This window comes from Schistocerca nitens, chromosome 10, assembly GCF_023898315.1.
Source record: "Schistocerca nitens isolate TAMUIC-IGC-003100 chromosome 10, iqSchNite1.1, whole genome shotgun sequence".
Classification (NCBI taxonomy): domain Eukaryota; kingdom Metazoa; phylum Arthropoda; class Insecta; order Orthoptera; family Acrididae; genus Schistocerca; species Schistocerca nitens.
The window spans coordinates 230,511,238-230,516,329 of NC_064623.1; the positions used below are offsets into that span (position 1 = coordinate 230,511,238).

At 45.3% G+C, this 5,092-nt stretch overlaps 1 non-coding gene across 1 annotated transcript; it reads left to right on the forward strand.

Moving 5' to 3' along the window:
• The first annotated feature begins 2,076 nt into the window (after nucleotides 1-2,076).
• On the forward strand, nucleotides 2,077-2,151 carry Trnad-guc (transfer RNA aspartic acid (anticodon GUC)). Its single transcript has one exon. It is a non-coding gene; the product is annotated as a tRNA-Asp (tRNA).
• Nucleotides 2,152-5,092: the final 2,941 nt, after the last annotated feature.

A 5,092-nucleotide genomic window follows, 5' to 3' on the forward strand; every position in this document is an offset into this window, starting at 1 on the left:
GTCTCTGCCGGACACCCATCGTGTTGATACCATATTCTGTTCCTTGTTCCTAAAGGTATTTCTATAAAAAACAGACCTAATGTTTCTTGCAGGAATGTGGTGTACTTCCTACCATTAAAATTTCCTTCGATATAATAGCGGCCTATAATTCTGTCCTCCAGAATCCATTCACCGACCACGGCTTTTGGTGTGCGACTTGCCGCAGCCAACATGGATTTTGAGTTGCTCGATAATGCATGTTATGCAAAACATTTCCGTGGTCCGTGAATGTAGCCTCGTCAGTAAATGAAATCAAATTAATAAATCTGTCTCCCTCTGAATCCGAAGTTGAGCCCATCGGCAGAATTCAATGCGACGAATACAATCTGTACCAATTAATTCTTGGTATAATTATGATATGGTAAGGATGATATTTATGGCGATGCAGAACACGAACAACACTACTCTAGCTCATGCCAGATTCCCCTGCGACTTGACGCGAACTAACACAAGGCTCTCGAACCACAGTGGCAATAGTACCAATTTTCGTTTCCTCGTTAGTAACTTTCCTTTACCGGATGTGTATCCGATGCGTTAAAGATGCAGTTGTTCTTAATTTATCACACACATATTTAAATGTACGACGTGTAGGGTGAGTACGTTGAGGATATCTTTCAGCGTATAAGTCTCTAGTTCTCACTCAATTTCGTTGATATTCTCCTGGCCACCGACTTGATGTAAAGTTTCACGCTATTTTCATTTCTGCTACGTCTCACTCCTTTTGTCTTTCTTCAGTTTACTCTCATTCCATTCAACAGTTCCTGTACTTGTTCGTCACTTCCACTGAGGATAGCGATGTCATCGGCGAACCTTATCGTTTATATCCTTTGATAATTAGTTTTAGTCACACTACTGAGATTTTATTTCCGTCATTGCGCCTTCTGGAAGAGTCAGGCCGTAAGACTGCGTGCCTTTTTAATTCGATCAGTTCCTTCTTCGTCTTCCAATCTTATTGTTCCCTCTCGATTCTTATTCATATTTATGTTACCCGTGTTTGCTAGTAGATTAGTCCTGTTACTCTCAGAATTTCCTACATCTCGCACAATTTTACGTTGTCGAACGCTTTTTCTGGGTTGACAGATCCGTCGAGTGTGTCTCGATTTCTCTTCAGTCTTGCTTCGACTGTCGAGCGCACCGTCAGAACGGCCTCTCTGGAGAGTTTTCCAAAAGCGAAACTAATCACCACCTAACACACAATGTGTTTTCTTCCCCATTCTTCTGTATATTATTTCAGGCTGCTTGAGCTGTCAAGCGATAGTTCTCGCACTTGTCTACGGGATTATGTGGAAGAAGTTTCTCTGGAAATCTGATTGTATCTCAATAGTCTGAGTAGTCGTTCGGCTGTCAATTTCGCGCAGTGAAACTACAGAGGAATTTTGCGTGTGGCAGCAGTAAGTTTCATTCCTGACGATAAGGGTCTAGATGATGTCGGATACGTCGAATTATTTAATGTCGGCGTCGCTAGAACCCTACGACTGCCTGCTGTATCAGAAGCAGCGGTGTTGTCGCTCTCAGGCGAGCGCGTGCCGTGATCGCGATCGTGCTCGAGGCTGTTATTTTCGTCGCTCACGGAACGCCCTCCGCTCAGAGCGCTGTAGGTGTGTCTGAGTGATTAGTTTCCCCCGGCCGGACTCTGGGTGCGTGCCTAATCCGCCGCAGGCGCGTGAGACACGGAGCGAGCAGTCGCTGGGCTTCACGCAGGACCAGGGTCGGCGCGCACTCGCCACTCACACGGCTCTCGGCTGTCGGTTACTTAATACACGTCAGTAGCACTCTGCGGTCTCTGCAGTCAGCCGGCCGTGTAGCGATTTAACCAAATTACAGTATTTTAATCCTCAGCAAACAGAATGGAATCTGACGGTGCTGTAAAGCGGGAAGCACTGAACCGTCCTGATATGGATCCGTGGCTGACTGTGCGGGACACGTGCTGTATTACAGTGGCATGCAGTTTTAGTTGATAATGAAAGATCAAAAAATTACAACTATCGACGTATACGATTCATTACAACTATCGACGTATACGATTCATTGTGTCCGCCCCCTGTAGCTGAGTGGTCAGAGCGACAGACTGTCAATCTAAAGGGCCCGGGTTCGATTCCCGGCTGGGTCGGAGATTTTCTCCGCTCAGGGACTGGGTGTTGTGTTGTCCTAATCATCACCATTTCATCCCCATCGACGCGCAAGTCGCCGAAGTGGCGAATGGTCTACCCGACGGGAGGCCCTCGTCACACGACATCTCATTTCATTTTTACGATTCATTGTTCCGTGTATCAAGAGGCACTTGGTGCTACATGTACAGGCATGCAGCACTTGAAGCTATTGGTGGTACAAACAGCAGATTTCTCAAGTCGCAGCTATTATTCCTGTGACAGTTGCAGCAGTTTTCGATGGAGAAGAAAAGCGATCTACTGAACATGACGAAATACGTGGAGCCAAAATACAGCAATTTTTACGAAAACCTGCAGTGAGACAACTGAGTTCCATGTACCAGATCTGTGTCTTAACTTGATAGCAAACTCACGTTCTATTACTTTTTTAAGACGAAGGTAATCAGTTTACAATAAATTTTAATTTGTATTTGTTACTATCTTCTTACTTACAACTTTTCGATTCTAGGCAACCACATCATTACCCATTGTAGAGCACCCGAATATGAGAAGACAACGGAAATCTTTTTACTTCATGTTCACAACCGTGTTTCACAATGCAATGTCTTTCCCATGGGCGGAGCTCGTTGTGATTACGACATACGCTTATGCCTCGAGGATCGTCACTACATACTTTCAGCCAGAGCACACCAGTAATTTTCAAAGCGGATGGCGTTTTCAGAACCAACTCAATGGATCTTGTGTCCTTGAAGTCTTCCATCATTATCTCCTGAGTGGCCAGTTTTGAAAGATCGACAAAGGCCTAAGCAATGACATGCTTCAGTTTTAAAGGAACCATAACTTTCAACACATTCTTTCCTTTCTCGATCATTGCGAAGATCCTGTCACAAGGTGGAAAACTGTGACTCAAGCATAAATACTTTTGATGTATTTTTGTAAAGTACTTCCAGCTGACCGGATAGAAATAAAGCTCTAAAGCTCTCCAGTTATTGTTCTGCTCGACACAGCGGTCAGACTATACAACTAGTTTGCGTTGCATATCTTCTTCAAGCGTCACAAATTTAAGCAGACAGGAAACTATTTTGACTGAACCTCTCCTTGCGACAAATTCATTCCACAAGTTCACTGTGTTGCTTCCAGTAGCAAAGCCATGAACCGTGAAATGATATGAGGACAGCTGTCTCTGCTAGAATACCGTGGTATGCGTCAATGCGGTACAAAGTAAAACCTGTTGTAGATCGACACGCGTAACATGTTCCTTTTAGCCATTTCCGTATCGTCTGTATGCTTGGTCTACTTTTGCATGGGGCAACTGGATCTAAAGTTCGACGTTGTACATCTGTCGTCTGAAGCTTCGATCATAAACAATCGATACATTCTGCAGACGTTGAGATCGGGATACAGACATGCTTTTGAGGATTTATTCCTACTGTAATGTCTCATCTGCTTCGGAAAACTCGAAATGTGTTCCCGTAATTTGATATGGCATGTGGCCTATCGAAATGTTTCCCTTGACCGTCTTTAGGAGTGGTCAATTTACCTTTCAGTTTAAGTTGAAGAGTCTGTATCCGTTGCTGTGTGATGCAGAATATGTCACGCAATGTTTGTTGACACACTTTATGTTGCTGGACTCCGTATTTGAATGCAGCTTGTTTCCGTGAAGTATCGCCTGCCTTACTCTCCTTTCGTCTGGCTGGCACGCGTACTTCACATGGAGTTTGTCAAGTAAGTGGACTGCTCGTCGCGCGTCAAGGCACGATGATCTTTGTACAGCTTTAACTTAATTTCCAGGTTTGTGTCCTCGCATCGATCTTTTGAACACACTTCTGTATTGCGTACATGGCGTTAAATCATGCAGTCAATATTACTACCTAACATTCGACTGAATTATCATATTTCACATTCTCCTTTAGTAATATAGCAGCGCTCAAAGTGTGTATTATATTTTTTCGTAGATGATAAAGACAGAAGTGTAGTTAAGTTTATTCATATTACATATTTTTACTGTAATTTTTTCACATAATGTACATCGTAAGACCCACGCACTCTACAGGGCACATATGCCGCTACACATATGCTACTCTGTGGACATACGCCTTTTTACAAAAACAATACAGCGCTATCCCACTCAGCTGCGATGGAGGTTGTTTCATAGGAACTACCTTTCCTTTTCGTGATATACACTCCTGGAAATTGAAATAAGAACACCGTGAATTCATTGTCCCAGGAAGGGGAAACTTTATTGACACATTCCTGGGGTCAGATACATCACATGATCACACTGACAGAACCACAGGCACATAGACACAGGCAACAGAGCATGCACAATGTCGGCACTAGTACAGTGTATATCCACCTTTCGCAGCAATGCAGGCTGCTATTCTCCCATGGAGACGATCGTAGAGATGCTGGATGTAGTCCTGTGGAACGGCTTGCCATGCCATTTCCACCTGGCGCCTCAGTTGGACCAGCGTTCGTGCTGGACGTGCAGACCGCGTGAGACGACGCTTCATCCAGTCCCAAACATGCTCAATGGGGGACAGATCCGGAGATCTTGCTGGCCAGGGTAGTTGACTTACACCTTCTACAGCACGTTGGGTGGCACGGGATACATGCGGACGTGCATTGTCCTGTTGGAACAGCAAGTTCCCTTGCCGGTCTAGGAATGGTAGAACGATGGGTTCGATGACGGTTTGGATGTACCGTGCACTATTCAGTGTCCCCTCGACGATCAGCAGTGGTGTACGGCCAGTGTAGGAGATCGCTCCCCACACCATGATGCCGGGTGTTGGCCCTGTGTGCCTCGGTCGTATGCAGTCCTGATTGTGGCGCTCACCTGCACGGCGCCAAACACGCATACGACCATCATTGGCACCAAGGCAGAAGCGACTCTCATCGCTGAAGACGACACGTCTCCATTCGTCCCTCCATTCACGCCTGTCGCG